The sequence below is a fragment of the Taeniopygia guttata genome, chromosome 4 (genome assembly GCF_048771995.1).
Source record: "Taeniopygia guttata chromosome 4, bTaeGut7.mat, whole genome shotgun sequence".
Lineage (NCBI taxonomy): Eukaryota > Metazoa > Chordata > Aves > Passeriformes > Estrildidae > Taeniopygia > Taeniopygia guttata.
In genome coordinates this window covers 53304441-53328489 of record NC_133028.1, presented here as the reverse complement: position 1 = coordinate 53328489, position 24049 = coordinate 53304441, and the positions used below count along the sequence as shown (strand labels likewise).

The 24049-nt window shown below is 43.1% G+C and overlaps 1 protein-coding gene across 4 annotated transcripts in view; it reads right to left on the bottom strand.

The window, feature by feature from the left end:
• Positions 1–18689, bottom strand: part of GPRIN3 (GPRIN family member 3) — a 33093-nt gene extending 14404 nt beyond the window's left edge. Inside the window, exons 1-2 of one of the 4 annotated variants that reach the window (XM_072928608.1) lie at positions 17738–18187; positions 15943–16069 (exon numbers count right to left, since the gene is read on the bottom strand). The gene's annotated coding sequence lies outside the window, so the exon portion shown is untranslated. The other 3 variants (XM_030271728.4, XM_030271729.4, XM_002191320.6) reach the window with 3 other exon arrangements.
• Positions 18690–24049: the final 5360 nt, after the last annotated feature.

Below are 24049 nucleotides of genomic sequence, written 5' to 3'. Positions count from 1 at the left end.
CCATGATTCAGCTCTACTGTCCTGCTGGCAGTTACCCTACAATTAGAAAGATGTCCATCTAAAAGGAAATACAGCTTTGCTCCGAGACAGGATGTTCCAGCCTGTGTCCCATCTGTTCCCTGTGGGCAGCACCCATCTTGCCCTGGCCAGGAGACAAGCAGCAACCCCCACATCCAGCTCTGGCACCTGCTGATGAGGCCCTGGCGAGAGCCCCTGCACTGTTAGCAGTGCTCCAGTGCAACTCAACCCCAAAAGCTGGGCTGCCCTACTGAAAATATCATTATCCTCTGGCCATGGCCAAAGGCAACAGGCTGCTACGTGCTGTGGATGTGCTGCAAGAGCATCTTGTTTGTGGAGGAGTAAGAATCAAGTGGCTATGGATTTACAGGTGCAACATGGTTTAGCAAAAGTCTTCCACGTTTCCAGAAAGAAAACGGGTTTGCCTTGCACTCCAATACTTTAAAACAAGAAAAGCCAGTATTTAGAAGAGATAGGAAATACAGTATCAAGAAGATTGCTAGAAGATAACATTTGGCAAGGAGGTTGAAAACCCTGGTTTAAATTAGGAACTGTGGTATCATCCGCTGCCATTGAAGTTTTGAGCCTTCAAAGATCACGCCTCTCACAGATTAAAAGCCTTTTCCAGTTGAAGCTCAGATCCCCACATAATCGCAGCCTCTAGAATCTCTCCAGAGAGCCTCACACATCATCAGAGGAGGGTGGCACGGGAAGGAGCTGCAGGAGGGCTGGATGAGAGCCTGAACGTCTATCCCCTCCACACTCTTCTCCCGTATCACCCTGTCCCTCTACTTCCCCACCCAGCCCACCCTCCCAAGCATGTTCCCTGTTGCAGACTGGGCCCTTGGGCAGCAGCAGGGGCTGCAAAGACAGGCTCTCTCCCTGCATACCTCCTCCAGGGCTACAGCACCCAACAAAAAGGCTTTCTTCAGCAAGCCACATAAGCACACAAAAGCCCCCGCTGATCACTGGGCTTGCTGCACAGCACTGCGAAGAGCCCATCAGTCTTTCTCCTCCAAGGTGACAGGGAAGGATAAATGGCTTTATGAAAACAGCTAAATCAAACAACAACTACACCGACTGGCAGCCAGCTGTAACAGTTGCATAAGCTACAGCGATATTCCTACCTCATATCCTGGGCTGCCCTGCAGGGGAAGCAACACGTCGGTAAAACCCACAAGGATATATACTTTTTTGGTTTAATTGTGTGTTATTATGTTAGCCTCATTACTTATCAGCAGTTTTTCCTTATTCCAGTGGCTGATCCTGGAAGTAATGTTTAAGCAAATGCAGTCTGACTTGAAGGGGAAGCCATGTTTCAGGAGGAAGTCTGTGTGCTCACTTCTGCACATGAGAGAAAACCAGCAACCTGCTGTCCACATCAGGCAGGTGACTCCACTTCACATAGCTCACTGCCATTGCTTATTTTTCTTCAGCTTACTATTCGTAAAAACAAGGCGTGGTTTTGGAGGAATGTGAACAGGAGGGTCATGTCGACCTCTCAGACACCACTTTTGTATCTGGTGTCAAAAGCAATAGAATTTCTAACAACCAATGGGAATTTCACTCCTTACCTATCCTGCTATCTTTCTGATAAAAGCATGGTGAAACCTAACCCCTCATTAATGCATATTATGCAGCTGACTGCATTTGAATGCTGACAGCTGACAAACAAAAGCCCTTAATGAGCTTTTTGTGAGAACAGTTTAGCAGTTACCAACAACAAATATATTTTTCCTACACAGCAATGCCAACATGACTTCATAAAGCAGAGGGATCATCTTTAGGGATGAAAGCATAATGCTGGCTTGTTGCCCATGCAATTCTTGCAATTCTTCTTCGTTGCCCAGACAACTTGCAACTACCAGGATGATGTGGTTTACATGGACATCTATCCACTGGAAGCTGGACTAAGATAAAAATCACATTTCTGTGGTTAGGAAAACATAACCACTGCTGAGTAGGTGTGTCTTGGAAAAGGTGGCTTCTAGGGACAAAGGCCGTTATGTACTTCTAACATGCTTTCAGGTCCTCAAAAGGAAGCTTCCTGAATTTCATTATGACTTCCTTAAGAGCACTTCCCCCAGGGCACTGAATACAAACATTCATCCTGTGGCTGAAGCATCCACAGGAGCAGAGTTACCACCCTAGACAATCAGGCCTGATTTGCTGCTGAATTATTAATGTTATCAGAGCCCAGAGAAATGTATTGTAGCAACACTTCTTATTTTAAAACCAACTTTGCAAGTAAGGAAATCCTGCCTTGGAAGAACTGACAGCAGGATCAATGTCTTTTGCATAAGGTAAAACCCAAAAATGATAATGTTTAACTCTCATGCACAGTCTGAAAAAATTAAGTTCTCCTCATATATCATATTATGTTAATGAAGATGCTGGGCTCAGTATTAGAGAGGGGAATAGATCTTTACGTAACAGGCACCTGGTAAGGGAAGTATCCATTGTCATTTACAGGCGTTATCCTAACGGAAAAGAACTACTCCAAATGGCATGTAATTAGAGAAGAAGGATGCAGTGCCTACCCAGTCATTACTGTAACAGTAATTTGCTGTACTGTGTGATTAACCTAAGAAAGGCATGATGATGATCTCACCATGTCTGCTCTTACCTTCTGGCTATCACAAAACACAGCTTATGTGAATAGAGAGGCTAGCAGCTGAAACAGCTATCACCGTGGGCTTTTTTTTTTTTTTTTTTTTTAAACCCAGCAGTTAAAAATATCTTGCCTTCTTCCTGCTGCCACCTCAGCAGTTGCTTCCTGTTTTTTCACATTGTCACTTTGCTCTGCTGCTGGCTGTCATTGACAGTAAGAGCAGCGAAAAGAACAAAATAATCTCCTCAGCAAACTGCCTCCTGCTAAACACCTTCTCAAGAAACCCACAAGAGGAAGTGCCATGTGCTGGGCCACTTTTTGTCTGATGTATTGAGGCTCTGCAGGAAACCAAATGGCTGCAGGCTGGAGGCCTTCGGTGTTCAGGGATAAAATCTGAGCAATTCTGCGGTGTCTTTACAATGCCGGTAAATGCTCTTTTGAGGGCAGTGACTCAAACCTGTGTGTCCAGCTAAGGACTCTAAGCTGCTCACCTCAGTCACTCAAGCTTATGATGTGACTTTACTGAGACCATTACATGAAAAGCTGCCATCTCAGCCTCTTATTTTTCTTTACTTGAGGCTATACACTTCATTGTGTTGAACGCTGACCCTAGTGGAACTGGACCACACCAGCGCCTCATTCATTATTTGAATGTGGGATGTGGGGGAACCAACACTTGTCATGTACTGCAGATAATCAGTGAAAAACAGTGAAACCACTGCTCTTTGTCCATCCAGAAATTATGGACCACCCTAAGTGTAAAAAGCACTGTAGGTGGGTGATGGCTTCCAGTCACCTGAGTCTAATGAAGGTCAATGCCAGATGGGAAAATGGTGGTCAAATATTACAACCATAAACCACTCCAGGTTTTCTTTGGTCTCCATCCAGAGCTGACAGAAGGTGTTGAAAGATGCATCTGAGTAACCTCCCAGATGACAGCGATTGCCACTATGGCAGAGTAGTCAGGTAAAATGGAGAGAAACTGACTGCTCTGAGCAAAAGGCAGTTCTGGCACTGATAGCAACTCAGCATTGCTGAAAATCAACTCCCAAACCTTGTATCACTATGAAATTCACTATGTAGCCAAAAAGTGTTCTGGGACAAAGAGAGGCTCTTAAGTCTTCTCCATCCTGCACTTAAATGTTTTTGAACAAAGAGACTGCAAATGCTTCCTCCGGTGAAGCAGCCAACTCAGTCACCAAGCTATTCTCTCAACACCTCCATCTTCCTACAGCAAAGAAAAACACCAACAGCTGTGCTGTATTATGGCTAATTGTAGGAACAACTCATTATTTGCAGACTATCCCACTGGTGTTTGATGGCAATAACTTTTTAAAGTTGCCCTTGCAGGGAGCCCAGGGGTGTAAAAATCTCTTATCCTAACAATTGCAGGAACCATTCTCACTTCTGTTAGAATTGTTTCCTTACAATGGCTTATACAAAACATGTATTTTTATCCCTACATTCAATGTGCTTTTATCCGTCCAGCCCCAAGAAGAGGGGGGGCTAAGGTATCCAACAGTCTGCCACATTTTATACTGTGATTCAAATATGATTTTCACAGGCTTAAGAACAAATACATTCTCTGCTTCTGAATTCTTAAAAATCTCAGTGCTCTTATAACAAATCCTTATTTAGTGTCTGACCTGGGAAGTCCCATCTGTCTTGGAACCAAACTAAGCCCAAGACACTTCCTCAAAGCAGACAATATTTAAGAGGTAGCAGTGCAAAATCTGGAGACCAGTTCAATAAAACAGGCTGGAAACAGAGACACAGAAGGTGTTGTAAGCCAAAGCTTTGCCCACTGCAGTATGGTACAGCCATATCCATACCCTAGACCTCTGCATTATCCATACCATGCTTATGGTCCAGTCCACACTCTGGAACTCTGCAAAGCTTGCACGAGGCTAAAGTGACATCCCCACCCCTGCAAAAGGCTGGCATCTTCCAAGTTAGAGCTCTAGATTTACACTGAGCCTATTGCTGGCACACTTCTCCTTGTTTGTTCTGCATTTAGGACAGGGGGATTAATTTACATTTATCAGGTGACTGAAGCAATGCGTGCAGTGATGAGGGCACTGGTAAAAAACATTGACTTTGACTTGAATCACTGTCCCTCAGGATGATTGCCAAATTGGTTAATGAGAATAATTGGCATTAATTAAAATGACAGCTCAAAGGAGTGCTATCACATCTGAGTTCAACTGAGTCTCAGGTTTACTGGAGCTGGCTGCCTCAACCACCTGGCCAAGCCCAAAGCAGACATCCTCATGGGCAGTGTGACTGGCACTCACCTAGCAGCTATCACTCCAACTCACCTTCCAGCTTCTCACATTACATACTGTAAGGAAATCATGCCCCAAGCATTAAAAAAAAAAAAAAAAAAAAAAAAAAAGAGAAAAAAAAAAAAAAAAGATCTGGCACTCCCAAGCAATTCCTGAGTTTATCACCTAATGCCCAGCACCTCCCATCAGGCTGCACTGCTTTTTACTCCTCTTAAGAGCAGTTTTAGCTGCCCTTGCTCAAGCTGCCAGCATATTTAACCTGCAGGTCTTAGAAGTGATCTAAGGTCAAGCTGTACCTTGCTAGAGCACAGCTGTGAGTGAGCAGGGCTGTGGGATAGCTTTGTCCTTGTTTCTAAGTCAGCTGGAGTGGAAGCTGGCAGGGTGTGAAAAAGGATCATTCACGGCTTAGGGTTTAATTACTGGACTCACATTGAACATCAATGCCCCTCGCACAGAGGCAACTTGAAAGAGTGAGAAAACACATGGCAATCTTAGAGCCAGTATGAAAATCCAGACAAGATGGTTTATTTCCACATAGGACCTTCTTGAAGTACTAGATACTTCAACCAGTCATCTGACAGCTGTGAATGCACAGCAGCCTTCTGACCACAATTTATTTTTATTGACATCCTGTTTATGGATATAATTTGAATTACCACAAACTATGCATACTTACACGATTAAAGACAGACATACACATAAAATCAGATATATGCTAATAATAATAGTCATCTAGCCTAAAGCTGGGCATTGAAATCAAAGAAGTCTGATGCTCAAAAGTGCTAAATTATCAGAAACACCAGTAAAGCCACTAGGATTCAAAAGTTGCTCAATATTTTTGAAAATATAATTATTTTATTCCTGTTCTTATTTGAGAAATGCCAGAAGGTTCTAACATACTCTGCTATTTTGCTGGATGCTACATGTGAGCATAGAGATAACTAAGCATTCACCACTTAAGCAGAAAAGATAGAAAGCAAAGGTAGGAACCTCTACTTTTTCTGCCTCTTCAATACACTTTAACACAGATGAAGATGACAGAGAAAGCTATGCAACAGCCAGTGTCTAATGCCAGTGATTTAAGTACAGAACACCTTTCTTCTACATCTCATCATCTACTACTAAAAGCTGTGCAATCATGAGCACAGCAATTCAGGCTTCAGTGATGCACCTCTGCAACATTAGCAAAAAAATATTCAAATGAGTTCCTTCACTTCCTAGATTCAAGTCCTGAATCTACAAAGAGGGAAAGAGACCTCTGCTAAATGAAAGGCAGAAAACAAAACAAGTGTATAGAATATGCTGCTGCTAGCATTTGCAAAGGAAGAAACCAAACCCCTTATATATATACCACCACCTTAAAGCTGAATAAGCAAAGGATGTTACAGACCCAGGAAAAGTACTTGCACATACTCCACCCAAGGAAAGTACTTGCAACCACTGCAACCACTGCAGATTCATAAGTGTTCATGCAAGGAGGTAAACACTTCTGGAAAGGGCTGTGTTATTGCTCTTGCTCTTCAGAAAGCACAGGCAGGGCATGGGATCAGATGGGGTATGAACAATATGACAAGAGATAATAGGACATCCAGTGCAAACAGGGAAGCAGTCTATGAGATACTGAGCCAGCAACTCAATAATCTTTTCATCTTCTTACAGATGAGTTGCTTCTCTTGCAGAGAGCAAGGCTGGCAATTTGTTCTGAAACACCTCTCCTATAAATCTGCCGCCTGAGTGCCAGAGCAAGTGAACTCAGAGCAGACCAAGAACAAATGGAAGTACTATGTGGACAGAGGCAGACTGTGTCAGAGGATCAAATAATGCCAGAGCTGGGAAACTAAGAGCAATTTATCTGGTGTGCACCATATCATCAAACACCCACGCCACACCCCAAGAAACTTGGCTGTCACTAAGGTGGGAAGCCTTGTCCTCCATCCCTGCTTAGCGGGTCAGCACAGTCCAGGTAATTACTGTAGCTTCATTGTCATTATCTCAGCTCTCTTCACTCTGGTCCCTCATCTATTTATTAACAATCATGAGCCACGGGTGTGGGCAGCCACATGAAAACTGTTAGGTTTGTTTTACTCCAAGTCAAGAGGAGAAAAATATTTTTGCAAATTTAGACTGCCATGTGAGGTGGTTCGAGAGAGACAGATGTCTGATTAGCACTGCAGATGGGCTGAAAAATCCCCTATCACCACTTCAAAACTCTCACCCTTTTCCTTTTCCAGAAAGACTGAAAATGTGTTCTTTTCCCCTCATGTGGGAGCTTTGCCTTTATTTTAAAGGAGAAACTGCAACACCCAGAAATTCATTAGGCCCTTGGCCTTCTCTCTGGGCAGCAACTGATGAAATGGCTAGGCTATTGAATGTCAAGGTTAGCATGCCTCAGTCCTAAGTTTCTCCCACAAAACTAGAATGTTAATGCTGACCCTTGAGATAGACCAGCCTTGTCCTATATAAATTCAGCAACTTCATTCCATTTATGAGGCTGACATACCTTTACATCAGCTGAGTGAGTTCTCTCTATGTAAGAAGGCAGGAGCAGATAAGGGATGAAGGCAAGACCTGCTCTTTCAGAGAAAAAATGAGGATGTGCAGAGGAAAGTAAGCTGGTTGGTCCCTGCGATAAGAGAAATTCTTTGGCCCTCTGCCTCCTGGACCTAGGCTTGGATGCTCTTCCAGCACTGATTCCCCATCTGTCTCTTACTGTGTGCTCCTTGCCAGACCATTTCACAGCTTCATATCGCTCAAGGCCAGGAAACTGTTCATAAATGGTTATTTTAAAATTGTCTTTTGCACCATGCTATGGAATCACTTTAAAAAGACAGTTTTAAGTATGTTGTGATGTTGACCATGTTCCTATCTCTTGCTGCCTCATGTTGCATGTTCAAGTTGAATAGTGTAAACATTGCTTTGTATTTCTAAGTCTCTGATGAGCACTTTTCCCCATTTTCTGGGGTTTTCTTGGTAAAGTATTAGGTCTCAAGGGTTAACCAATGTCAAACACAATTCAAAAGGCTGTTCTCTGATCATACAGAAAGTATTTTTCTGTGTACATGGATATAGATGAAAAAAAATCAAAACCAAATAATCTGCACCAAAAACTTTCAGACAAAGAAAAAAACCCTTAACTAAAAAATTTGTGTATATGCATAAGGGGGGAAAGCTCATTTTGCCAAAGACTGCCCTCTTTTCAGTCACAAACAGAAAATCCTCTCACAAAACAGAATTAGTCATTAAGCGTGTATAACCAATTAACACAAGTTTCAACAGTGAAGAATTTAAGATCAAGACTAGGTGGTCTCAAGATATTTATCCCAGCTAAATTCTGATCCTGAAGGTCAGTTCAGAAGTCCATGAATTAAATTCCCTATGCAACACACAAATGTTGATCCTACATTAATTCATGGGGAGATGTATATTTTCATGTGCATTTCTTCTTCAAAATGTTCTCCAAATGTAAGCTAACAGTTTCACCCCAAAATACATTTAATTGTGTCTTTAACTCCACAGTGCAAAAGAGTCACCATATGGTCTACTAGAAAACAGGCACTTTTCATTCATCTATATCTCATCTGCCCTACATTCATTATGAATCAGCCATCTAAGATAGGATGACAAAGGATGATGTGGTTTGGCTTCCTGTCAGAATGGCAACTATGGTATTTGGAACAATTTCATATTAATTTAGTATCTCTGGTTAGATACCTCTGGTAAAAGGCCAGATTTGCCTTCTGTAAACTACAAAGGAATTACAGCCTTTAACTGCAAGGTCAAATTTCACCCATCTAATTAAGTTTCCTGCTTTGAGCAGCATGTTAGCTACTGACTTTGATGTGATTTTTACAATAACAGGCGTGGCTCTGATTGCCAACTAGTTGAACTCATGCGGTCATTAAAGACTAATTTTGATTGCTGAAGTCAAGATTATAGATTATATTGAAAAAAAAAAGAAGGGTTTCAACAGACAAATGAGACAAAATGAGACAAACTGAGGCTGAGTAGGTGGCATTCATTAGTCACTAGAAGGCAAGCTCTGCTCCTGGAGGAACCACCACCACATGAACTGTCCTGGAGCATCCACACAGACGGAACTGATGAGTAACAGCAAATAACACTTCTTACAGAGCTCCATTCTTGGTACCAAAATATTAGAGGCATAATTTAATTGAAGCTTGCTTTCCTGGTACACACTTAAGGAAACTATTATTAGCTTTGCTGTCCTTTTACTTAATTTTCCTCTCCTGAGGCTTTTTAAGGAACGGCTCAGACATTGTGTGGGTTCTCTCCCTGTCATCTACATGTTTGAGCTGGCTTCTGGTAGGAAAGTCTGCTCATATTCCTGCAGGCATGCCAATCTGGATACAGCAAACACATACAAATAGTCTGCATGCAGGAATCTAGTGGGAAAAAAAGTTAAGAAAAAAACAAACCAAAATCCAACCCAAAACAAACAACAAAAAACCACCCCAAAAGCCCAGGGTACTATCTCATAACACATTCAGTCCATCCATCTTCTGATTAGGGAGCAAGTGTGAGTGTGCTTTATTGTCCATCTCTTTGGCAAACATCCTGCTACCTTCATGTCCCCTCCAGCATGGAAAACTGTAATTCTAAAATAGGTCATTTTATTACGAAAATTTGTTTTCCAAGCAATATTCCCTTGAGGCCCTTCATATTAAGAGCATCTTTTGAACTGGATAAATACTGTTCTCCTCTTTTCCATGCTTATGTGATAATGGCCAAGCATGGTCCAGCTGGAAGCAATTCTCAAATAGACCATTTAATAGAAGAGTATTTCTGAGGGAAAGGTCCCAGGCTTTATGATGGGCTATTATGTGCTTTTATTGCACTGTGGCCCCACGACTTGCGGTTTGAATTTTTTATTTTAAGTTGATGTGTACCCTGAACCTAGAGAGGAAGCAAAAACCCCTTTTCACACCAATGAAAAGACCATCTCTGAGTTTCTATGCCTGCTATATGCAGGAGGAAACAGCTTGTCTGTTCCCCTTCCTAGGCATCAAGCTAATTCAGACTCAAAACAATCAATAAAGGCTGGACTAATTCCTGAGTGCCAAAAGCACACACAGCTAAATTAATGAAGCTAATCCTTTTGTAGTGCCCATCGTTTAAAACTTCTCTGCAACTCCTGATGCAGTTTGCTTGGCTTCTCAGGAAATGAATGAACCACTTTTATTCCTCAGTCGCAGTTTGCAGTGCATCCTCATGCATTTTTAGCACCACTAGCACACGGCCAAAACTATGGGCTGAATTCAGCTGATGAATCCTGTGTTCTCAGGCATGGGGTAATGACACAGATTCTGCACAGTCCCAGCCTGAAGCCATTACATGCAGTGATGACTTCCAAATCTAAGCAGCTCTTGGCTGAGGTAGGTGAAAGCACATTTGCAGTTATTAATGCTCTCAGTTATGGCATGAACAGGCTTATTTGAAGAATGGGGCAGCAGACAGGGACCTGAAAGACTGGTCACTTTATTCTGCCATACCATGCACTTGAGGTGACTCTTTGAAACACCTCTTACTCCTTCTGTGAAAGTGCCTGTTGTGCTGCAACTAAGAACTGTCAAATGTTACCACAGCTGACTCAGCAGATCTTTTAGGGCTACTGCTTTGCTTGAGCAGAAATCTGGGTCCTCAAACTCATGCAAAACTTCATAGCCTCTTTAACAGCTTTTAACAGATACTCCCTAAATATTAACCTCAAGGGCAAGAATAACCTTTTAATTTTAATTAATATGGAGAGGATGTGGCGTGCAGCAGTATTATGAAAAGTTCTGAAATGCCAGCCTTTCAGAGTGGAATAATTCAGTCATCTTGTTTCCATACAGTTCTTCTCAGGACTATCATCTTTCTGACAAGTATTTTATTACTATTACCTCTACCCCTTACTACATTCCTCAGAATGCTTATTATATTCCATAATTTTCTTAATGAGTCATCTCAATCTTTCAATTGTGTAAAGTCTTTCATGAAAGTGATACTTCAGAGGAAGGAGAGTGACTGTAATGAAAGTGACCCTTTAGTTTGTTAAACACTGAAGTGTGATTATCTTTCAGCATTTCCTAGCCAAAGGTCTGCTAAGTCCTCAGCAGCCAGACTGCTTCTAGGAGAGCTGAGCTGAGATTTAGGCAACTTTTACACCTCTCCACTTTCTGAAGTTGGGACCTGGTGATATCTGACTCATTCCTCAGTGCCCAAAGGCCATCCTAGAAGCTGCTCTGAATTGTAGCTCCAGTAGTCTAAGAAAACAGGGACTTGCTAAAATGCAACAGTGCCCTGTCCACATCACCTTCTTTGCTGGAAAGTTTCTTACCTGCTTTGTTATACCAACTTTACAGACTTCATCTGTTATTTGACCCTGTTTTTGGCAAAACTCCACAGAGTCCAGGGGCCTATGGAAGGGACTGTTCTTTGAGAACTCAGCAGACACACTACTTTCTGGATTAAGATCTCACTGGTAATACATTGAAGGTAAAGCACCAGTCCTTGCACTTCAAAACATTTTATGGTTTCTTTACCAAGACAAATTGACTGCCCATGAGTAGAAAATAACTTTCAGTCAAGGCTGGCTTTAGGATAAGGGACTCTGCTCACCCCAAAACACCACATTTCCCTGACCAGAGAAACAACATGCCAGGTCTACTTCCTACCAAGAGAAACACTCATCTCTTCCCAAAACCATGTAACATCAGATTAGTAAGCAGTCTACTGTTCCTTTCCTTTTCTGTTTCACCCAGGAAAGGAAAAATCCATCTATCTGAAAATTATGCCTAACCACATAATTTTTTTCGCCACATAAATGTTAATGAATTGACTCCTGTTTATGCAAATTTAAGGTAAACACCAGATCCTTCGTTATCTTGTGTTGGAAATTCCTACTGTTTCTATCAGAACATCTTGACTGATTTTCTCAGCTTTCTAGTGATTATTTCATGCATGTAAAGAGGGGTCCTGGAGTCACCAGAAAATTTCTGAATTAATTCTTCACTGACTTCATTGTCATCATTTGAGATAAGCCATTGCTTTTTATAGTATCCTTTTCAGATTAGTCATAATGTAGCATAGTATTCATGCCCTCTGTTTCAATCTGTTGGGTTTTTGTATGAAGAGTATTAAAAATAATTGCACATCTTGTTTCATTTTGCCTTTTTTCTTGTTTGACTTCCCTTTTAAAAACTGAACTTTGTTTGTTTGCACATTAGCATCACTGGGAGAAAGATTTTCACCATTAGAATGCAGTGTGGGATTCCAACTGCAGTAGCCAATATTTGCTCAATGTTCTCCAAAAGAAGTAGGAAGACACATGTGCATATAGAAAGCCATCCTGTTCATCCAGATAAAAATGCCAACTGGTGATAATTGCATGATGATTTTGAAGAGCTGACAATATTAATTATCATCACTGAACTACAGGAGAATCTCAGGATAGAGGTATCACTGTGAGAATTCAAGCAAACATTGATTACTTCTCAATATTTTTAGAAACACCGTATCCATTTAGCAGAAAAAACCCCTACCAAACAACAAACCAAAAACAAAACAGAAAAGGGGAAAATAAGTTTGATCTATCTTTCCAAAGCTGAATGTTTGGTCACTATGTTCTGCTTATATTTGGTATATGTTTTCTTCAGAAAATAAGAATACTCCTGGTTGCAGGCTCTCTAGGCAACCTTCCCTACAGTAGTCACTTCAGTCCTGACCTATGTTTCAGTTCATAGCTGTAGCTAACTGAAGCCCTAACATAACTCTTTCAGGAATCATCCAGGCTACCAATGCTCTTCCCCAACTTGTGTGTGCATTAATGTACAGGCACACAGATGGGAGGGGATGTGTTATTACTACGTAACCATGATCAATCCACAGATTATATGAATGCTTTTAAACTTAGCAATGCTGCTGCTTCCTGGATCAGAAGGTCACCAGACCACAGTGAAGATTCCTGTCTAGCAATGTGCTTCATATCTGTTTTATCAGAGTTGAATTTGACTATGGGGGTTGCCTGAGAGGGAGATGATAAATATCTCAGAACACATACTTCTCATAATCCTCTTCTAAAAAACTTCCCCTCCACTCCCTCAGCATAATATTTCTTCTCCAAAGCTAGACAACAGTGACATAAATTAGATTGGAAAATGAATTGTTACCACTTGCCAAGCGATACAAGCTTTCAGCCTCAGCTCAGAGCTGGTCTCCACTAGGTTAGACACAGACACCAGCAGTATGTAGTCATGCTGATAGCACAGATACTAACAGCTTAACAGAGCACTGGGACCTCTGTGTCCCCCTTGATTAATTCCTTGTTCTTCTAAAAGAACTACTGTGAGAGGGAGAAAACAAGCAAGCTCCACTGTAACTACCACATTCTACTAATATATAATAAGTACAGTGAAACAATCAGTAGAAGTAACACATATTGCTAACAATTACACTCAGAGATAATAATAGACACAGACACTTTTTCCTGGATAATTTAATAGACACTGCATCTTCCTGGATGTCTGGCTGATACTGGCTGTGGTAACAGCTTCCATACCTGCCACTAAGCTTTGTTACACAGGATCACGGATTTAGAGGCATGGGGGAGATGAGGGGAAAGAACTCAATCTGTCCTCTGTGAAGACACCTATAGCACTCTTTTCCCACAATGCATGGTAATATTTGTCACTGTTAGCATTCTTCCCTCCACTTAATTATTCTCATCAAGTGCACCACTTACGCACTTGTCCACTGCTGACAGAGGACAAATAGGTGCAAAATGCTTTTATGCTGGTTCCCAGTCATTCCTACTCGAGTGCCCACCTTTTTCTTTGCCTTTCTCCCCCACAGCCTGCATGGAGTGGCAGGTGATGGCACTGCATTTTCTTCCCTATTTACTCAGCATCATGCTGACACCTCAACCCTCTAGGACCTGCTGCCAATTTACAAATGTGAGCTCCTAGTCACAGACTCCCAAGAGACAAATAACTCAATGTTAATAAGTAACTGATCATGTGTGATTCAATTTTTAATCGGTACCAGTCTTTGTTTCTATAGAACTGAGTTCAAAGTCCATATATATAATAAAAGATATATGTTGACCTTTTCTATTTTTACTATTTACAAAAGTAAACTGCATTTACATATACTTTCAAAAACTCTTCCTATTGGACAGTAACTTAATTTCATTCAGAATATGTCTAGAACTTGTTTTCCCCTAGTAAAATTATCCATCTTTTTTTTTTTTGTTCTGACTCTCAAGAAGGTGATGTTTACCTAAATTAGGTAACATCAGGTCTTAATCCAGGATTGCTCCTAAATCCACAAATGCAGCAGATTCAGCTTGTATCCTAACTCGGCTTTTAGTGTAGGAGTTTTAAATTAAGAAGTGATGTGCTGCTAGGAGCATAATTCTCAGTTACTAAATTTTATTCTGACTGTAGCTGTGAGACTATGAGCAGATTGCTTGTACTCCTACATCAGTGAGGATTTCACAAACTGGAGGCAGGATGTTGTTCCCCTTAGCTTTGGCTGAGTCTGACAGAGGGAGTTTATGTTCTTAAAAGTAACAGTGTCAGTTTCAGGACCCAAATTTGACAAATTTTACCACTGTCATAGTATCTTGCTAGTGAATCTGTCTAACCTAGTGGTTGCTGGACAGTATTCAGCAAGCCTGAGACTCAAAAATACTATCTTGTGTCTGTTTACAATTAATTAAAAGCCTGTAGAATTAATTAGCCACTATTCATAATGCTGGGCTGACTCTGGATGGGCTTCAAGATTCATAAATGTGTAATTTTTGGGACCAGCCACTTCAAGTAAACACACACATATTCTTCTGATTGCAAAAGGAGTTGAAGAAAAGGTGCAACCATGAGAAGGGAAAGCGTATGTTCGAAAAACTCAGATATATTAATCCAATCTGGGGGACAGAAGGCAAGTTTGAATGGGTGAGGGAAAGATACCTCTCAGGTAGTAACATTTCAGAATTTCATACTGGGGACTATACAATTGGACAAACACTCGAGAAATATTTCCTAAGATGCTGACACCAGCCTGTAGAAAATTCGGCAGAATTCTAGAGCTCTATTCAATCAGATGTAGTATCTGAGCTCTGTGATGATTTTCAGACCTTTTAAAGTCTGTTTATATTTAGAGCATCACTGTCTATACTTCATGAAATCTTATGAATAGACATTGTCTAGGACTTGAAATAAAAAAAATCTTCATGAAATTTCAAGAACACTCTTTGTCCTGACATTTAAGTTGTTACACAATCAGAATGTACTTTTCTTAATTTTAACACTTTGAATACAACTAGGTCATTCGAAAGGTTGAAACCTGCTATCACTCCTGCAAACAAACCTTACTCACAGGAATCACCATATCACTTACTCCACAGGATGGTCTGCATGTAAAGACCTTTAATTTCCAGACCTCTTACACCACCCTCCCTCACTGCACATTAAGCTCATAGACAGGGCAAGTCAAGGTGGTTACAAGCACACAACCCCCAAACAAAAATAAAAACAACCTCAACCCAAACAAAAAAAATAGTTCATTTTAAAGAACTTTGTTTTGCACCATCTCCCAGAGAAGGTGCCTTCAGACTATTTGATCTCATAATTTTGTTGAGATTCGAGATGCTACCTACGTGCTGCTGGAAAAATTGACAATATTCTGTCAAAGCCACCTAACCTCTAGCCCATATTATCAGATATTGTGCTTTCTACAGAGCTGTAAGTCCAGGCTTTAGCACACTTCAGAGCAAGTAAAACTCACAACGTTCAAGTTAAAGACTCACAAAATAATGACACTGTGTATATCAGCCTAGACATCAGAGTCAGTGGTGGCATTTACAGCTCTTTAAGATTGGAAGGCAATTCTCTTTTTCTCTCACCAACACTTGGAGGCACAGCTGAACAAAAGCAGTCACAAAAGTAATTCACTGCAATGGGAACTTTGCAGTTTGTAGATTACTCAGTGTAACTTCTTGGTACCATTTACTCCAGGCGACCTTAAACTTACTTGAAGTTGGCTGGGGGAGAAGACAGACCTTTAGGAGGAAGGTCCTGGGAAAAGAAAGACTTGACTTCTAAAGGACACCAGAGGTCTATTGTGATTCCTGAGCTGCAGACCACAGAAGTGAGGTGATCTGAGGAGGGAAAAAACTCTTAATATAGGCAGATCCAAAGGTATACATGTAGAAATATTTAATTCAAATGCTCCTGACAGGACAGGCAACCAGCTTCTGAGAAAACCTTGGCTTCCAAAGAAGTTCAGGGATCACTGCCTTTAACTAATGGAACAGAAGTTCCCACCACGTAGCCGTGGGAAAGAAAAGTTTGTACCATTGGGTGAATAGACAGGGGAATACTGAGCACGAGGTTATTATCTCCACACGTGACGTTAACAAGGGCCTTCCTGGAACCCCGCTGCGCAGCACAGGAGGCCGGCAAGGATGGTGGTGGAGGCTCAGAGAAGAGCAGCCCAGACATTTCTCCTGGGGAGCATCTGCATTCCAGGCAGAGACCAAGAGAGTCAGGTCTATTTATCTCATCAGAGACAGTGTTAAGTGGCTATTTAATTACTGCCCTTAAATACTTGAGCAGAGAGAGATGATCTGAAACTAGATAGCTATTTAATCTGACAGGCAAAACATTACAAGATCTAGTAGCTGGAAGATGAAGCCAGAAGAGTTCAAAGGGGAAAAGAGATGCAAACGTTTAACAAAACGATTAAAAATTGGAGCCAATTATCCAGGAATGTAGTCAATTCCCAACATTGGAAGTCATTTAATCAAGACTGTTTGAAGAGGCTGGTGGGCCAGACTTTGGAATCACTGGGGAATAGTCTCTGGTTTATATTATGGAAGAGGTTAGGCTATAGGATCATAATAATGTCTTATGACTAAAAAACCCACCATTAGCATTGTTATCTTCCTCGCCAAAAAAAGGATGAAGGAATAAAGCATTAATGAAGCCAAGGCCTATATGGGGTGCAGAACGCAAGCTGAATGTGGACAACAGAAGCCACAGACCAGGGGCTGACATCATCAGTGGTTTTGTCATCAACTACAGCAAGAGAAAGAAAAGGCCGTGAGGGACTCGTGCCCAGCCTCAACACCCTGAGCCAGGCAAGGGACATCACCTGGCCAACCCTCACGCCTTGATGCTCCTTGACCGTGACATCCCAGCTTGAAACCCTCACGGACCCTCCCGCTCTCGGCCCGGAGCCGCCACACCACAGTTTGAGGAGACCCGGGCTCCACAGACAATCACCCCAGCTCATCCTCACTGCTGCGCCCGCCCGGCTTCGGCCCGGGGGACGCCCCTTGGCCACGATGCCCACTCCGGGCGGCGGAAGGCGGCGGCTGGGGTTACCCCCGCGGCGGCGGCCGCCTCCGGAGCATCTTCCGCGCTGCGACATCGCGGCCGCGGGCACGTTGCCGTGGTGACCGCGCCGCGCATCCCCCCGGCCCGTCCCGGCGGTGGGGGGCATCTCATCATTATTCCCTCCACCTTTTTTATTTCTTTTCTTAAGTTTTCCGCACTCCCGGACCACGCCTGAGCCGAAGTCGGTAAAAACGAGCAGAGGATGAGAGAGGCGCCCTCGGGGCCGGCCCGGCCGCTCCCACTCGCCGGTGTCCGCTGGCGCGGAGCGGGGCAGGGCTCGGACCCCGCGCCGGGCACGGCCGGCAGGGCGAGGCTCGCCCGGCACCTGCCCGCGCACCCACCCCGTGCTCTCCCCGCCGAACGCCCTCGCTGGTGCGTGTGCGTGCCCTTAGGTGCTCAGCAGCCGCTCCGCTCCCCCCGCCCCTTACCTCCGCGGCGGCGCCGGGGGAGCCGCGGGCACACCGCCGCCGCGGGCAGGGATGACCTTGCGGAGAAATCCATCATCCGGGCAGGAAAACAAGCCGTTCCTCGGGGTGTGCGGCGGCGGGAGGGAGCAGGGCTCCGCTTGGGCAGCCCTTCTCGCCGCGGGGGCAGGACGGAGGCGATCCGTGCCACCACCGACGAGGCGGCGAGAGGCGCGGGCGGCACGGCCGGGCTCCGCCGCCGCCCGCGGAGCTGCGCCTCCGGCCGCTGCCAGCTGCGGCTCCCGGCCGGCTCGGGAGGCGGGGAGCGCCGGGGCTGCGGCGCCGGGCCGGGCTCCCCCTGCGGCCGCAGCAGAGCGGGGCAGCTCCCGGGCCCCGCCGGCGGGGAGAGACCGCAGCAGCCCCGGCGCGCTCGGCCCCGCACCCCGCACCCCGCCCTCCCAAACGCGCAGGGCGCGGACACGTACCTGCTGCCAGGGAGACATTTCCCGCTGACGCCAGCCCCACCCCGCGCCTCTCCTGGCTCTCAGAGCACGGGAGCTGGCGGCTCCTGGCCTCCATCAGGCGCATAGGGCTGAGCGGGGGTCCCTGGGCAGCCGTGCCAGAGCCCCGGGCGCGCTCTGTATTGCCACCTCTGCCGGCCGGCTTCTCTCCAGTTCCTAACCTAAAACTGGCGCTGAGCTGCTTCACGGTATAAGAGCTAGAACCTCGCACCTCAAATCCATCCACCTGTGCTAGCCACGCGTGTGTCCGCGGAGGAAGCGTTCAGCCAGAGAGGCATCTCCTGACCCCTCTGCTTGCGGGGTGGTCCATGTTTGCTCGGGGAATTGCAGCAGATGCAAATGCGAATCAGCTCCTGTCACGCTTTCAGTTTGGGTTGTTCTTCTTGATAGGCAAATTTGGCTTCCTGTGTGAAGCACTGCCTTGTTTGCCTGGGGAAGAGAAAAAAAAAAAAAAAGTAGACTCAAGCGAAAAGCAGCAAAAGAGGTTTTGGTTTGGAAGTCTTAATTATCCGGAAATCTTTGATCTAATTTCGGTTTATTCCCACCACAGTGGAATTTTATCTCTCTCTGCTGCAATCACAGGAAATGGTTCTGCAGTGCCCGGAGACTCGAGTCAAGTACAGGTTTTCAACTGGGAAGGTTATAACTCTTCTGCAATCTTTTTGGGATGAACAGAAGCAGAATAAAAAAAAAAATTAACAAAAAACCAAACCACCAAAAGAAACAAAACTAGGACAAGATGAGAGGAAAACTCTGTTGCAATATAGGAAAAAAACCCACAAACAAACAACCAAACCCAGGGTATTTAAAAAATAATTTTTATCCCTAAACATTTTAGGCATCAGTGAATCATATTCCCTTGATCCTTGTGAATGGACCCGTGTTTTATTTACTGCTTTAACAAACACCCTCCACCTCGGTTATTGATCCTAAATCTCCTTGACTCAAGACTTAAGTGATCATGAAAAACACCTTATATTTCCTACCATAGCAAATGTAATTTCTTCCCCAACAACAGCCACTGAGATCAGCTCATATTTGTGTAGCAGCCATTCCTGAATGTGGCTTTCTGACAGTTATTTAAGCATGAAAAATTTAAGATACATTTTCAATGTTCATCTACAATAACTACTTTTTCTCATATGTCAAAGCCAATCCAGCAGTACTCTTAAGAGCCTGAATAACCCAAGCATCCATCATTGGAAGGAGATTGGAGAGAGCATCACACTTTATCAGGGAAAGATTTACAGCACTAGCACATCCAAGGCTTCCCAGTAGCTCTTCTTTACTTTGTTCTCTTCACAATCTTGCTACTTTTTTTGGTGCTCTGGAGGGCTGAACAAAGCCTGGACCTCCCCTTGCCCATGTCTGAATCAGGAATACAAGGTCAGCTTGGCAAACTGAGTCAGTGTTCAACTCCTCTTCACTATTCTGCTAAATGACCTATTTTTAAAGAAACATTGCCAAACTTCCTAAAATTAATCCTCCTGCCATTAACATTACTACAGGGGAGCTTCCCTTTTTTTGAAAAAGAAGGAAAAAGGCTGGGTGATGCAATTTCCTTTTGTCAGCAATTACACTTTTATGAGGAGATAGCTGTCAGCACTTAGAGGCCTTGCAGCTGCAAGGACTTTGCAGGACCTCACAGGCTAATCAGCACGGGACAATTACAATTAGTGGTGTTTCCACAAACCTTCCTAAACATGAGACTCGTTATTTGGATTCTTGTGAGACCTTTCTGTTGACAATCCAGCCTTGAAAATTACAGCAGGAAGAGTTAGATACATTCAGCTGGAAAGACTAGGAAGCTTTTCTATGGGCTATTGTGTCAAAACCCTCATGGTGGGTGAGGGACTCAGTCCCAGAACCTGTGGGAAACTGGCATTCTGAGGCAAAAAAGAGAGGAACTGGGAGCTTTTTTTTGCTCCAAGGCCCTGCATGCTCATGCACCTCATAACTAGTGTCTGTAGGTTTTCCTGCTGAGTTCAGATAAACCTTTCTTCTGTCTGTACAGCATTGCTGAGAATCCCCATTCTGCTCTCCAGCAGTCATACCTGAGCGCTGGGTCTACTATTACTGTGTCGGAAGGACAAGGAATTCCAAGAGAATAGAAGACAGTAATATGACTGAAATACTGCTCAGCTGATAATTTCTTTCCCATGCCTAGTAAGGTGTGGATGCTTTAGCCTCCAGATGCATTGATAATTTTGGAAGCTGAGAAGAGGTATTAAAAAGACTCATTGCAGAAGCTAGTTGAGATGATGCACTTTGGGCATGGCCTCTTTGTTTATGAATTCTTCTTCTGTTTTATTTATCTGAATGTTTTACTCCCTTAATCACCTGTGAGTCGTGGCTAATTTGGTACTACTTATCCATCCTTTTTTCTGCTTCAATCTCCAGCTATATACATTTGATTTATTTTGACTTTTTGTAGGTCTCAATGCAGAAAGTATTCATACTGAGGGTAGCATGTAGATGGTTGCTTAGCTTTAGGCACTGTACTTAGAACTCTAAATAAAGTCAACATGCTTAAAATTAAGTGTGTACATAGGTCTCAATAATATTGAGAATAATAAAGAATTCAACCTCTTTAACTTGCTAGTATGTCTGAGGTGAAAGCATAAATGTAATTGCAGAGTGTTTATCTTTTGACATGTGTTAGACCAGAGCTCAGGGCAACAGGAGCCTGGGTTTTTAGGAGCTGTCACAGTCCAATTAGACATCAGAATGACAGCCACACTTCTGCAGTGCCCTTGACTGTTGTAGTGTATTTTAAAATCTCATCTTCAAATTGTATCACTGTCTGGCTAAAAGAAATTCCTTACTGTAGCTGAAAAAAAATAGATGTGATTCATCAAAATGAGTAGTGGTATAATATGTTGAGAAGATGTGCAGTTGGCCTGAACTAGTGTGCTTTCATTTACTTCAGTAGTGCTAGGCATATTTACATTGCATTGGTGTGGATTTGGCCTGTTTTATTGCATTGCTTCTATCATATTTCTTAGCATATTTTGATGACATTAATAAGAAATTTAAGTTGTATGGTGTCGCACTGCGACACGAAATAACTCATGCACTCACACTAAGATTAAAAGAGCAAAAGGAAGAAACTTTCATTTCTGACCTTGTAATATATAGAATTCAAAAAGTGACAGTGGATTGGAGGATAAAATTGTTAACCTCTCCCACCACACTGCTTAAACTAATAGTTCATCAATTCTCTCTTCTCACAAAGATGAATGCAATACAATCATTATTTACATGAACAGTGCATGAGAACTCTAGTAGAAATATGTAAACATCAGAAGGTATGGAAAACTTCTAAAAGAACTTTAAAACTTTTAAAAGAACAGGGTGACAGTGTGGAAGCCTTTTTTTTTTTTTTTTTTTTTTTTTTAATGCAACATCTTTCATATCTTCTTTAGGAAAAGGAGTTAAGAATACTTCAGAAAGTGAATAGAAGCATAACTTTTCCCCAGCAAAACTTCAGTTCAAGATTGAGCTGAACAGGGCAAAGAAGAGCAAATTTGTGAATACAGTCATTTAACATTTATGCTTTCATGAAGGCACTTATAACTTTACTTTCCATTAGTGTGAAAAACAAGTTGAATGGCTAGATGAATATGTTTATTTGGGACCAGAAGCTGAGCCAGAAAAAGTTCAGGTCTTCTGATAGCTGCAGCTGACAGCTGTATCATTAGAGACAAATGTATCAAGAAAGAAAACCCTACCACACACAAGGTGATGTGGTGAATGTGTTTTGTGATCATGCACTTTCTGTCTGACCAGCAGAGCAGAGTAAATACTCATTCCAGGTATTATACAGCATCTCCCTCTCTCTCTACCTCTCACACACCTAATGGGCTGTACCAGGCACTTCACAAATGGATGCTCTGTTTGGCCACGGTAATAACTCTCCTGGATCATTAGACTGAGTCTGATAGTACAGTTTATGGCTAGAAATAATGGGTTCTGTTGGTCATATTTAAGAATGTTTCCTTTAAACATTTTGGTCTTTTTAAAAATAATAATAAAAGGGATATAAAGAAAACTGCATTGCACAAATAGTATGCCATTGTGAGGGAACACAATATTTGGGATGTTTTTAACAGTGGTCCTAAAACCCTATGCATCCATGAGCTAACTGCTGTACCTCTGGCACTTCTGTCAAATTTCAGTTAAAAATATGTAAGCATGTGAATTTCTACAACATTGTGAAAATGTTTTTGAATCTCACCATGCACTTCTTGACAGCTTTTGCCTCTGTCTGAGCTGTGAAGGTCCTCATGGGGAACTTCAACCACCCCAGCATATACAGGAGGGACAGCACAGTCGGACATAGGCAATCCTGGAGGTCCTTGAAGTATGTCAGCTTCTTCATCCAAGTGACAGAGGAGCAGAGGAGAGGTGTTCACTGCACCTCCTACTCACCAACAGGGAGAGGCACGCTGAGGATGTGACAGTCAAAGGCAGCAGTGACAGTGAGATGGTGGAGTTTGGCGTCCTGAAAGGAGGTAGGAGGGTAAAAAGTAAGTTCACGACCCTGTATGTTAGGATAGCAGATTTTGGCTTTTGCAAAGGGTAGAGTCCCATGGAATAAAGCCCTAGAGGAAAGAGCAGCCCAAGAAAGCTGGTTAATATTCAAGCATGACCTCCTCCAAGCTCACGAGCAATCTATCCCAATGAGGAGGAAGCCAGGCAAAATTTCTGCATGAATGAACAGTGAGCTCTCAGAAAATCTCAGAGACAGAAAGGAAGCATACAAGGAGATGAAGTAAAGACAGGTAATCTGAGAGGAATAGCGATACATTGTCAGAGCATCCAGGGGTGAAGTTAAGAAAGATAAAGCCCAACTGGAATTTAATCTGTCTAGGAACGTCAAAGACAACAAGAAGGGCTTCTATGGGTACATAGATAACAAAAAGAAGATGAGGGAAGATGTGGATACATTCATTGCTAAATGAGATAGGAGACCTTTTTACACATGATGTGGAAAAGGCTGCAAGAATCCCCTCTTCACCTCAGTCTTTACTAGCAAGACTGACCTTCAGAAATTCCTGGTCCCCGAAACCAAGGGACCTGGAATTTCTGAAACCTTCTCTCTGTATGAGAGAAGACATAGCATTGGTGGACAAGGATCAGGTTAGACAATGTTTAAGCAAACTGGACATGCACAAGAAGGTCAGGAAGAAGGACCCAGGCCTGTAAGCCACACTTCAATCCTTGGAAAGTGATGGAGCAGTTAAACTTGGAAACTGTTTCCAGGCACATGAAGGATCAGACAGTTGTCCAGAGTAGTCAGCGTGGTTTCACCAAGGGGAAGATGTGCTTGGCCAGCTTGATAAACTCCTATGAATGAATGGTTTTGTAGATGAGAAGAGAACAGTGATTGTATTCTACCCACATTTCTGGAGAGACTTTGGCACTGACTCCTCTAAGATTCTCATAGTGAACGTGAATTGTGAGCTGGACCAACAGCGAGCTGGATTGAATAGCAGCTGAACAGATGTGTCCAGAGGGTGGTGATGAGTGGCAAGAAGTGTAATTGTAGGCCAGACACTAGTGGTATATCCCAGAGGTGAAGACTCTGTTAATATATTAACAATATATTATTATACTAAATAATAATATATTAAACATCCTCATTCGTGATCTGGATGATGGTGCAAAGTGCAGCCTCAGCAACTTTGCTGGTGGCAAGATCTGGTAGGGTGGCTGACACACCAGAGGGTTGTGCTGCCATCCAGAGACACCTCAAGGGTCTGGAGATAAGGGCTGACAGAAACTTCAGGTGTTTCAGCAAAGGAAGTGCAGG